This window comes from Parasteatoda tepidariorum, chromosome 4 (genome assembly GCF_043381705.1).
Source record: "Parasteatoda tepidariorum isolate YZ-2023 chromosome 4, CAS_Ptep_4.0, whole genome shotgun sequence".
Taxonomy (NCBI): domain Eukaryota; kingdom Metazoa; phylum Arthropoda; class Arachnida; order Araneae; family Theridiidae; genus Parasteatoda; species Parasteatoda tepidariorum.
In genome coordinates, this window is record NC_092207.1 from 18,258,980 (window position 1) to 18,272,771 (window position 13,792).

Consider the following 13,792-nt stretch of genomic DNA (forward strand, 5'->3'; position numbering starts at 1 on the left):
AAATTATTATCACAGACTGTTTAACACTGTGTATAAAATAGGTAATTAAACAACTTTTAATCTAATTTTTTTCATTATGCGCCGTCAAATTTCGAAATCGTTAAAAGTGTGCCGCCACATCAAAAAGGTTGAGAATCACTGCTCTAGAGCAAGACATATAAACCATTTTATTCGATTGAATTTACTTTTCAGTTTTGTATTTTTTTTAAATATGTGTGGCTATAAGAACTACATTTTGAAAACTAGAGATACCGATTAACCGTTATCATATAAACAGAAAAAATTACTAAATGAATGGATTAAATACCGTATATTTTGATCTTATTAACCAAAATTTTGTTTTTTGAAATTATTTTGATCAGAAATGTCATTAACATCGAATTTCTTCTCCGTGAAGAATATGGTCTGCAGCTGATCTATTGCCAACTGGATTTAAAAGTAACTATTTTGTATATTTATTCAATTATATAGAGTTAAAATTTAGCACCATTCCGCATTTTCTACACGCGCATAATATACATTTAATTACCGTAGATACAGGTTTAAACTGTAACACAATTTAATACATCGTGTTAAATAGTGGGGCATGTTAATTGATAAAATAGAGTTATAGTTTAACTATTAGATGGGTAACTATAACTCAGTTTAATCAACTGACATTAACTTGCAGTTAAGAGAAACGTTATTCGCACAAATAAATTGTTTGAAAACCTAGTGCAGGTGGCAGAAATTTCCGGAAGCAACTCAGCTTTCTGTGTTTTCGCTGCTTGTAAATGATTAATCAAATTATTTTGCAACAATTATTATAAAATGATGAAATATCATTGTATCTATTTTCAACATTCTGAGACGCGAGCATTAAATAATGCCATAAAATGTGAATTTTTCTTCAAAATATATAGCGGAGAAGATAATAAAAAAATTAAGAAAATACCCCCTTCAAATTATTAAACTCAATTATTATTTTTAATTACTTTTAGTTATTATATAAACTGTTAGTTATTACTTTAAATTCAAATATTTTTTTACATATTTTATACTACGTTTATAGTGTATTTCTTTATATTTATAACTTGAAACAAAGTCCGCAGAACACAAATAAAAAGATATTTATCATGAAACTGACAAAAAATTTTGTAGAATCAAATTTCTTACCTATATTATAACTTTTCTTTGTAATTGAAAATTTCAGACATTGAGAGAAAAACTAATTGTCTTTTTACATAAAAAAAAGACACATAGAAAAAAATAGAAAACAACAGAACAGAAAACAAAACGAATGGAATAGCCCAGTAGAAACAAATGATAAAATATTATTTTTTAAAGCAATATTTCTTCTTTCAAATATGGTCCACGTATAGGGCAGTGGATCTCAAGACGCCGTTTCATTTATTTCTCTAACGAAAAATTATGCAGTTTATTGGATGCCTAAAGCTGACGTCATCGTATGTAAATAGCGACATTTGTAGATTCAGAAGCCTATCAGGTCAAACACACACGCGTGACGTCACTTTCCCGGATTCAATTTAATCTGATTTAATTCAAATAGTTAAGCATAATTGGTTGCAAGTACTCAATTCTCAAAGGCAATCTTCTCGAGTTGCTCAATTTACCCTCGTAAGAGCTTCTGTCATTATTTCGGGTATTTAACCTTACATTACACTTAATGCAAAGATGTCTATGAAAATGTTCAAGGAGGGCGATATAAATTAAAAAATGAGCATTCAATAATTAGTTAAAGAATTATTGGCTATTAAACTTGTAGTAAAAAATACCAAGCGTGGTACTCTACATTCCACTGAAAGTAACTACAGAACTGATAGTTGACGAGCTGAAATGTTCATAAATTTTTGTTCAAAATGTTCAAAACTATTTGTTCATAAATTGTTTAAAAAAATTTTTTCGTTTTCATTTTTAATATGGTCTGAAGTCATTTCAATTTTAAGTGCTTTTTTCGAGAATTTTTTCGCACTTTTTATTCCTTACGTTAGATTTTGTTTTGCTTTTCAAAACTTGTAATACTTGAAAACTAGAAATAGTGACGAGGTGATAAAAATATAAAATAAATAGAGAGATTAATACAATAAAATAAACATAAAATAAAATAAATAGAGGGAATAAAATAAGTAGTGAGATTACTAAAATAAAATAAGCATAAAAATAAAGTAAATAGAGAGATTACTAAAATAAAATAAACATAAAAATAAAATAAACATAGAAATAAAATAAATAGAGAGAATATAATAAATAGAGAATTTTCAACTGTTAATTATTTGAACTGTAGGAGTGCTTGTTAAGTAGTGAAATCATTTTTCATTCATTTCCTCGTATTGAGTCACTCAATCTAGATTTCTCAGCATAAAATATTTTTTCAAGTAAAGTTGATTATTTTTCAAATCCGGGAAATTGTTTATTTCTTTCCGATTAATGTATTTACAAAATGTTCCTGTACAAAAAAAACAACAATAATTTTCATTTTTTTTTAACAAAAAGTTAAGTCTACTCGATTCAGAGTAATGTGTTTCTTTTTTTATTTTTGCCCTCTGCTAATACGTGATTTTTTTTTCTTGTATTCATGCTTTTATTTTTTGTTTTTGTTGTGTCTCTTAAACTAGTCTTATGCTACGTAGTCTGAAATAACTAGTCTTACGTATTGCATGTAGACACAAAAACTGTAACGAAGGTAATAGTAATTGGTGATAGAGCTCGCCAAAATAAACAATTTTCACACAATGTGTAGACAAAAAAAGAGCAAATCTCATGTAGGCATTTCTCTGGAATTACATTTATTCTAGGCAGTTAGAAACTATTAGGATACTTCATTTCCAAACCGATGGATTAGCTGTGATGGGCTCTGCTCGTGATCTGTCTTACCTATATTTTTTTTTTTCGTTTCTTCAAAAAATAAATGCATTTTTTTTACAAATGACGTTTTTAAATATTTAATTCAAAGAATATCCAGTTGATGCAGGCATTCTTTTAATTATAAAAACATTTTTTTAAAGTATTTTTTTTTTAGTTTCTTCAAAAAATTAATTCATTTTTTTTACAAATGACGTTTTTAAATATTTAATTCAAAGAATATCCAGTTGATGAATGCATTCTTTTAATTGTAAAAACTTTTTTTTAAATTTTTTTTTTCGTTTCTTCAGAAAATGAATGCATTTTTTTTACAAATGACGTTTTTAAATATTTGATTCAGAGAATATCCAGTTGATGCAGGCATTCTTTTAATTATAAAAGCGTTTTTTTTAAATTATTTTTTTTCGTTTCTTCAAAAAATAAATGCATTTTTTTGCAAATGACTTTTAAATATTGAATTCAAGGAATATCCAGTTGATGCAGGCATTCTTTTAATTATAAAAACATTTTTTAATTTTTTTTCTAAACTAAACCACATTCTTATCAAGTAATTATTTTTGTAAACTATATGATCAAATAAAATAAAATATTTTGTTCAAATATATTTTATTATACAAATGTAATATATTTTATATATGTAATATGTAATTAAATATATTACATTTGATGTAATATATTTTATTATACAAATAAAATAAAATATTTTGAAGATTTAATTATTACTTCATTGCCAATTTAAGTTTGAAAATATATTATTAAGACACATTTTGAAAAGCAATTACATTTATTTAAAAAAAACATTCCGTTTAAAAATTGTTTATTTAATTTTTTTTTAAGAATAAGATGTTTTAAAAGAATTTTATTAAGAAAATTTTAAAACTGAAGTAATATAATTTTTATTACTTTAAATTATTTAGTTAATAAAAAATAAAATTTTCTAATGAAAATGCATTTATACTGAAACTTTTAAATAATTAAACCCTTCTTTTTTTTAAATTTATATCTTTTTTACGTTCCGTAGTAGTTAAAGTTAGATAGTGCACATTATCAAACATTTGTCTTTCATCAAATTATTTAACTTCGAACAAAATGAAAAATCTTTCATTTCCTTTTCATTTTTCTTCATTTCCTTTTAAAGCAAATTGTTACCTTTCAAGTTTTTTCAATCAAAACTTGCTTTACTTTATTCTCACTAAGTGCTCTAGGTGTGTTTCATCTTATTCATGAAAAGCACTTTCGAACATTTAAATTCAGAATACATTTTGGAAAGTTGAAACGATGTCAAGTAATATTAGAGAGTGGAATTTCGAAGGAAACAATCTTAATATATCTCCCGATACTTAATCACTAGAATATAACATGGAATGTAATGTACTTTCGTCTATTTAGAGTTTTTAAGTTCTTTCTGTTAAAAGAAATAACATAATGAAAAAAAATGCCTGAATTAAGGAAGAATGATTTATTTTTATTTATAACAGACAAAAAAATAACATAGCTTTTTTTGAAAAAAAATGTTTTAAAATTTTTTAAGAGATGCAAAACGTTTGAATTAACATATTAAAAAAACCATTTGCGATTTTTTTTTAAAGATATCAACTTTTTTTTAAATATACAATTATTTTAAAATTAAATGTAGCAAGGTTTTGTAGTGATTGACTCGAAAAACTTTCTTGCATTCTAATAGATTAGTTTGATGTTTTTTTGTTTGTTTTATTCTATCCGTCGTTGAATAGCCGACACAATTTTGGGTTTACGACTGCTAATGTTCAACTCCGTAGTTTGGTAATTTTTGAACCAATCCAGATGACAAGGAAACTCCTGGATCAGTACCCCTAGAGGTATTGATAGATTGATGTTTAAAAAGTCTGGTTGCGTGGTCTCTTATGCAACCTTAGTTTCTGTAATATCCCTGCAATGTTTTCGAGGTCATTCATGGACAACCGCAGCTAGCTGCCCAATGCGCAACACCCAAATAGAATAAATAATATTTTTCTTGTTAAAACTTTGACGCAGAAGTTTCATTTAGCATATTTCTCAAACTTTTTTTTATCATTTAAAACTCATTTAGTTCAAAATGAGTAGAAAATATTATATTTTAGCACTTTAATAATAATTTATGATTACAATATACAGAATGAAACATTTGTGTCATTTTCTTCTTTAAAACTAACATTTTCCAAACGTGGCATATTTACAGTTATTCAGATCTAAGAGAAGGAATTACTGATCATTGAAATTTCCTTAGTTCATAAAATCGATTATTGATACATTTTTGAACATGAATGAAAAACATTTAAACTATTGGTTTAGGATTTTACTTTTTAGTACAAATATAATTCAGAAAAATGAACAGATTTTTTAGTAACTATTAAACTGTTTTTTTTTTATTAAAAAAATACCAGAATATATAATTACTTGCAATTAGAGCAACATCAAAAAAAATATATAGGGGGCACTGGTGTCCCCTCCTTATCAAACTGTTAAAAAAAAGTTGCATTCATCACGTCAATCTTCAATGTTACAAACAATTACAATATATATTGAGATTGCTGAAAATAAAAATAAAAAATAAAACAACTCAATAACTTTTGGTTTTGCAATATAATTTTCATGCCATACAATAAAATCTTAATTGTTAAAGGGAGTTAACGTCAACTATGCTTATTAATTTGTGAAGATCTGCAATTAAAAAATAAAACTCTCAAACCTTTTTTCTCTGAATAAACAAGATTTTTTTAAATGAATCTGGATGTTTTATCCTTAAGGTATGAAAGTAGCTGCAATCTGGAAAGTATTGTCCAAAATATTTAGATAGGAGAGTGAATGAAAGTTTAGGTCAGTTAACGTTGATTTCACTTTTTATGTACAGTGCACAAAATTAAAAAAACTGACCATCCTGAATAACTTTTGAACTAAAGATCACATTTTCACTTTCTTGGATTTATTCTTAATGGTTTGAAGGAGTGACCTCAAACACGCTAATTAATAAATGCAAATGTTATTTTAAGTTAGGAAATCAGACACAAAAGTGTACCTTCGCTCAATAAATAAGCCTTTTTTTCGACAGATTCCGATTTCCGACTCCCAATGTAAGGGCAAAAACCCCAATCTGGGAAATATGGGGTACCCATAGCTTGGTAAAGATAGCTGTTCAAAGCTTGGACCCTAAATGTCAATTTGATTTTTTTGTATATCACACCATATCTCAAGAAGTGAATTGAAAATTTTTTACACAGAAAATTCGTTTATCCAAAGATAATTCCAGGAAAAATATAACTTTCAACAAATTTTTATTATATTTTATTATTTTATTTAAAATTGGACGAAAAAAATTTGATTAATAAGGTATACAGTTTTTAACATCAGTTTAAAGAATGTAGTTCTACACTGCAAAATACAAAATTTGAGCGGAATCGGACGAATCATTTCTGGTAAATTGAATTTAACACAAATTTTGCACAAATTTCGTGTTTTGTAATTTAAAATTACATAGTTTAAAATATATATGAGAAATATTAAAAAAATAATAATTCAAATTTGCTGATATATTTCCAGAAGTGTGGCGAAAAACGCAGAAGGGCAAATTAAAATTAAAGGTTGGTCGATATTTTCCAGATCTATGTTACAAATGTTAGATATAAATGTAGCAAAAATTCTTTCATAGTTTATTAATTATGGTTGAATACGTTTATTAGTAAAATTAATTTTTGACAGAATTCGCTTTCTGTGACCAGTGTAATTATAGAAAAAAGCTAATTATTTAAAAGAATTTTTGCATTTGCATTCTCTTAACTTTTGAATAATATGGGACGCAGCTCTAATGAAATAGAGAAAGTAATTCTTTGAGATTTAAATAATAAACAATAAATCGAAACAGAAGCAATATTATAATGAATATTATTGTTTACTTCCGACAAAAAGAAAAAAAATATTATGTTTACCTTTCTTCCATATTGAGCGAGTAATTTAATGTGAGTCGATATTTCTCCGCCAAGAACTCCAATTATGGTAGCCAAGTTAGGTATCGTGTTTCTTCAACTGAAACAAATAAGAACAACATGCTATAGTTTGGTAAACGACACGTCATAACGTCCGCTTTACATTTCTTTCGCTTTCACATTGAACCAAATTCACATGACGCAAATTATAACGATAAATCTTAAAAATTTCAAACAATTGCTCAATTTATTCAGCAAAATCTCAAAAATTTTCGCAGTTTTTATTCTTCATGTAACCTTAACCGATAAAGTTTCACTTATGAAAAATGATAAAAGTTACATAAAATTTTCTTTTTGGGTAATTCTTCTTCCTTTGGAGTAGAAGAACCACTCATTTTTATAGCCTACTTTCTTTCTTTGTTTAAAGTAACTAAGTAATAAGTACGTTGAAGTTTGAGGGGAAAAAAAGAGCTATAAAAAATAAGAATTGAGTGTTTATGAGATACTTTATTCGATATCTGCTAAAAGGAGATAAATGACATAGGGTAAACGAATTAAATTAATTCTTTTTGCATCGTATTTCCCTCAATGCTTGTTACTTGTTTCAATGATTCGAATGCTACATAATAAAAAATATATATTTCAATATATATTACAAAATAACAATGAAGTTCTGTGTTGCCTTAAAGCAAACGATATACTTGAAAGTGTACTAGTAATGCTAATTTAACTTTTTGCATACATCGCCATAGTTAGAAAACTTTTTAAGCCAATTGGAAAAAAACCTGCACACAGTTAAAAAAATTTCGTTTAATCAATGATACTTATCTGCAAAAAATAACTTTTATTAAACATTTATTATTTTTTATTTTTTTTATTTAATAATAGTCGAAAAAGTTTTGAATTGTTAGGCATGCAATTTCTTACATAATTTTAAAAAACTCTATTTTCCAAGGCAAAATGCAAAATTTGTGCGAAATCGGTCGAGTAGTTCCTGAGAAATCAAATTTTAAAAATACCCCTTTTTAAAAACTTGATTCCTCAGGAATCGTTCAACCGATTTTTCCCAAACTTTGAATTTTGCCAGGTAAAATTACATTCCGCAAAATAATGGAAAAAATTGTATATTTTACAACTACAAATTCTTCAACTTTGTATTAAAAGTTCGAGTATCGACATGTTTCGAGGATTCGGGCCCAGACTCTCGATTCCAGATGTTAAATTTTTAAGAAGAAAAAAAACAGATTCCATAAGAATAAAGCGCAAAGATTCTGACAAAAATATCAAAAATAAATTAAAGGTGAAAAACAAAACAACAAAAATTGGAAATGTCAATGGCAAGAGGCTTAAGTTTTAAGAAGGTGTAACGAAAAGTTCATGTCGTTAACTAGGGAATCGTCATTCGGATGAATGAGATACGATTCCAGGAAATCAAGATAAAAGTATATAACAGTATCGTGCAGATTTTTGGCCTCATTGAAGTGAAGTTCATGTAAAAATTTCCAATAATGTACAGCAATAGAAGCCTATCTAATACTTGATACAGCTTGAAGCTCATCTATTTTTACCAGATGTAGCTAAGGTGGCATTGCAGAGGTTTGTCGTAATACTGATAGTACCTTTAATGGTCTTAAACTCAATTTTGTAAACGGGCTTAAAATGACTTTAAAACCAAAACGGAACAGGATATTAACAATTTCATAGCAACTAGAGGAACATCAAATAATTTTTGAAGCAGATTAAGTTTTTTCATTGAGAACTACTTCAAACATTATGTTAATTTTTACATGTATAGAAAGTTATAACTAATGTTAATTATTATAGTTGAAATCGCCAAGTCAATATTTTTCAAAGATCATAAGGGATCCTTAATTTATTCTTTTTTGTTACAGATTAATTCAGAATTACTACTCGAAAATCTATATGTAGGTCTTAAAAACTATACCAACCAAGAAACATATCGGAAGGTTTAGTCGCAAACCCAAGGCATGAGAAACAGCTCAATGCAAACTCAAACGCATTGCAAACTACTAACCATTCATTCAAAATGATATTTTTTAGAACGTTCTTCGATCGCAGTGTAGTCACTTCTCTACTATCCAAATTATTATCATTATTCATGGCTCAAATCTCCCAGTTTCTGGATTGGTGGACGCACAACACGTTTGTATTGTGTTATTCTTGTATCATTCTTGATCCTTCATACATATTCCTGACCTACATGTACATTTCAGAACAATGGTTCTGAATCCTCTTCTTTGGAAAATTCTTCTGCTATATTTCTATACAGATACCAAAGAGTAAATTAAACCTAGTAAATTTCGTTTCATAAACTCATCATTTTAATTTATGTTATTAAATTTATTCGAATTAACTTAAACTGGATTCTCTACATTTCCTGAATTTCTTTCCATTCCAAAACTGAAAGGTATCAAAAATATTCCGGAAGGCACTCTAATAGTAAAATATTCCAAGCGTGATAGTGTGTGAGAAATTTAATTCACCTTAAGCCTAACATCATCCAAAGTCTTATACAAATGAAGATTCTATAATCTAATTTCAGTGAATTTAAAACTATATATACACTGAACCCACGTTCTTCTATCATTAGAAAGTTATTGAAAGTGCTTGTTAAGCAACTGCTAAAATTTGAATTCTGAACTTCCAAACTTGCAACATCTAAGACGAACTAATATAGAGAATAACGAGTCCAAACAACAATATATTCATGAGAAGTTTAACTGAAATAAGTTTCAGACAGGGATAAATATTTTCTTTAAAAGGAAATGATAAAGAGATTCACCGAAGTACAAATATTTCCAATTTAGTCTGAGAAATCCCTTAATTGGACTTTCAATATATTTCCCAAAAGTCTACAGATATAAAAGTGAAAGATTGTTATAAGTTTAAAACAAAGAAGATAATAAGCTACTTTGAAGTTAATAATTAACAAGGTATAGACCTTGATCCAATGTATATCTCTTCGTTCTTTAAGTCAGTGCAGAGAAAAGGATTGAAGAAAATTTTGATATATAAAACACGTTGAATTAATACTTATTTGAAATAGTTTGTAATTTTTTTAAGTCATTTTCTTTGGGCAGGGTGACATTCTTTAATATAATAACTTAATGCATACTTTTATACAATATTAAATTTCGATCTTTTATTCGTAATCTCTCTAAATATATTTGGTTAATTCGAAGACTGGTTAAAAGGAAATTAGAAATTCTTGCAGTTTTTAAACTATTAAAAACCCAGAATGTCCTGAAAGTTTGAAACAACATCTAGAAAAGAATAAAGCTTTCAAGATGTGATATTTTATATCTGTAGAAATGTCAATTTCAAACTTCGATTTCTTATAATTATGTTTTTGAATTTTCTTTTAGTGTGATTTTCAAACTTTATATATAATTTGCGCTAATTTATTTAATTATTAACAATCTTAGGAAATTTTATTCGTACAAATGAGATTTCATGTTTAGTGCAGATGATACAATTATTTGGTAAAAAATTCTTCACACGTTCCAGTTTCTTTTTTATTTTGCCTTGTCATTGCGATCTTTGCACAAATAAGTTGCAGGTATTGACTAATGCAACTATTCATTTAAGTTTAAAAAATAAAATAGTTAATAGGAAACAACAAGTGCATAGAATAATCACTGCACATACAAGTTGTAGATAATGATGAACACTTACATGGCCATTCATCAAAATTAAAAAAGAAAAGAACATGAAACTTTAGTAAGAAACAATTATTCTCAGTGCATTGTACAATAACAAATTTTTTTTTTAATTTCCAATGGCAGAAATTGACAAACTCTTAACAAGAAGGAGAAACATAGATAAGAGAAAAAAGTCAATGATTCATTAGCAGATGCCCAGCGCTCCAATATCTGTTCACCTGGGAGTCTCCGTGTACAGCCGAACATCCCATCAAGTGCTTCCTATCCATTACTTTGAATTTCCTACAGAGTGTCCAATTCGGACTCGTAAAAATACAATCACAATACAAACAAGTAAAAAAAAGATTAAATTTAACATGATTATTAATATAAATTTAAGAAATCTCAAAGAATTTACGATAAACATCTATTCTTTGTACATTGTACGATCACTGTACATGCGAGTTTTTAAATAATGATAAAAAAACTAACATGAAAATTAGAAAATTCTTTTAAATAGAAAAAAATCAGAGAATTAGTAAAAAACAAACATTTTATGTGCATTGTACAATCTATATGTCACTATTAATGGCCAAAATTGGTGGTTGTTGACATTCGGTAAATGTTAACAATTATACAGTCTGTTTGGTAAATGTCCGAAATATATACTAGGTTTAGTTAAGTGCCACTGTCTGGTATACATTTGCTCGGTATACCCTACACTGATGTTTTTTTTTTAGTGTTCTGTTTCCCTGCCCGGTAGTAACCGGTTCTCCGAACACTGATGTTTCTCCTAATCTATTCTCAGCAGATAGTAAAATATAGTAATATTAAGGAATAAATTAATATCAAATCTGATATGACAAATATTTTGGACATTCACCAAAGCGACTATGTGATTGTTGACATTCACAGGTGAAAGTCGACATTCTATTAATTTCTGTCATTCACTGCAACAAACGTTAATACACCTACAAGTTGTACATAATGATAAATACCAACATCACCATTCATTTAAACCGGTGGTTTCCAAATGGCGGCCCGCGAAGCTTTTTTTTGTGGCCCGCGAACTAAAATATATTAGTTGTCATTTTTTTTTTAGGACAATTTTCGTAAAAAATCAATGTATTGGTTTAAAATATTTTTCTTCTTAATAAAAACCTGATTTCTTCGTATCTGTGAAATTTATCATACCAACGATGCAAAAAAAATTATTTCTCAGGTTTTGCATCCAATAAAATATTTATTCAAATACAAAAATAATCGTGTATGTTGCTCTTTTTTATTTCATTGTTTTGTATTTTGTGAATATAATTTAGCATGGGTGTATCAGAAATTTTCTCGAAGAAATTCCCCGATTTAACTTTTTGAAACCACTCATTTTGGATTATCCAAAATTATCTTTACAACTTCAAAAATTCATAACTTCGAACATAAACAAGATATTTGTATCCTGTCTTTTGCATGTATTACTGCAACTAATAAAGTTTTTTTTTTCAATAGGCTGAAAAGTTTTAAGTGAGGATGTGGACACCACAACAGAAAGCTTAATGCGTCTCATGGTTCATAGAGACGAAATCAGATACACAGGTTCAACGGAACTTCAGGACAAATTTCCAAAGAGACCCACCATCCAGACCCTCCATCCGTGCATGGCGCACAAGCTTCATGAGCACCGGATCAGTATTGCATAAAAGTGGAGCCGGACGACCCAGCACAAGTCCAAAAAATGTGGAGCGAATACGGCCATGAGACGCATTGAGCTTTCTGTTGTGGTGTCCACATCCTCACTTAAAACTTTTCAGCCTATTGATAAAAAAAATTTTATTAGTTGCAGTAATACATGCAAAAGACAGAATATAAATATCTTGTTTATGTTCGAAGTTATAAATTTTTGAAGTTGTAAAGATAATTTTGGAACACCCTGTATTTACACACGCATTTGTAAATTTGAATGTAAATATCTATTTTCTGGTGGTTGCAGCAGACAAACCTCAATTTCGTCATTGAACATTTTATCTGCTACTATGCAAGTTTCAATACCAACCTTTTTAAAAGTTTTATATCTTAACAATTAGATATCTGTTGTACATTAATTGTTTAATGCATGGATGCGCATTAAAGTTAGTGCAGCCCGAATTTTTTATATGCAATTAAATATTTTTAAAAATCTTCTTCTTATTTTAATTTGTAATTCAATACTTTTGCTTTCTACAACTTGGTAAAAATCTGACATTAACATTTAATGTTCTTTCAAGCATAAGAGAGTTCTACATAAAATTTTGATAAAGTTGCGGGCCGCCATTTGATTTGTGTTTTTAATTGTGGTCCCCGGTCTCATGTAAGTTGGAAACCCCTGATTTAAACAAAAGAAGATCAAATAACTAATTGTAAACAATTTTTTTTTGTGCAATGTATAATCACCTAACATAAAAGTTATAAATAATGGTAAACACTAACATGCATCTCTATTCTTTGAAATTGAAAAAAAATCAAATAGTTGGCTAGACAGAACTTTTCTTTTTCTTCCTGACATTTAATTTAAACTTGCACTTTTAATAAAGTTTCTTTTTCCAGTTACATTCTTGTAAGAAATGTTGAAATGACTGAAGTCATTAAAGGTTAATTCGCGAGTTGAGAGTATCTTAATTTTTTGATTCAATCAAGTGTAATAATTAACGATGTCTTGAGGGGGTTAAAACAAACTGCATGACGTGAAGTTACTGTAAGGTAATTATAATTACTTCCTAGGATCACATAAAACATAACAAAATATAAACCACAGATAAGAGTTTTAAAAAAAATGAGACCAAATAAATGAGTTAATTTAGAGAGGCTTATTTGCTCTATACTAATTAAGTGATTTTGAATTATAGCTTATTATTTTTCGCCGAAAGGAAAAGTCTATTAATTACGAAACGTGAGTAGCGAGATTCGTTAAAACAATGTGCATAATTTATTTGGATTACTGTGAGAATCACACACTGTAAGAAATTCTAGATTAAAATATCGTACAAAGTACCCGGACTTAGGGTGCGACATTCGTAAAATCCATTTTTACCGTTAAATTTCATGCTGTAGTTTTTACCGTAATATTTATATAATTACAGTGATTCAGTAATTTTACGGTAATTATTACTGTAAAAATTACGGTATATCAGATTTTTTGTTCCGTAACATGTTCTAGAAAAAATGGATTTATGGTAAAAAGTACTGGCACCCTCAATGTTGGTATTTTTACCATAATTTGAACTGAAATGTTTTACAGAACAAATCGAAAAAAGTTTGGCCAAAACTGGTAGAATACTGTAAAATGCATAATGTTTCTGG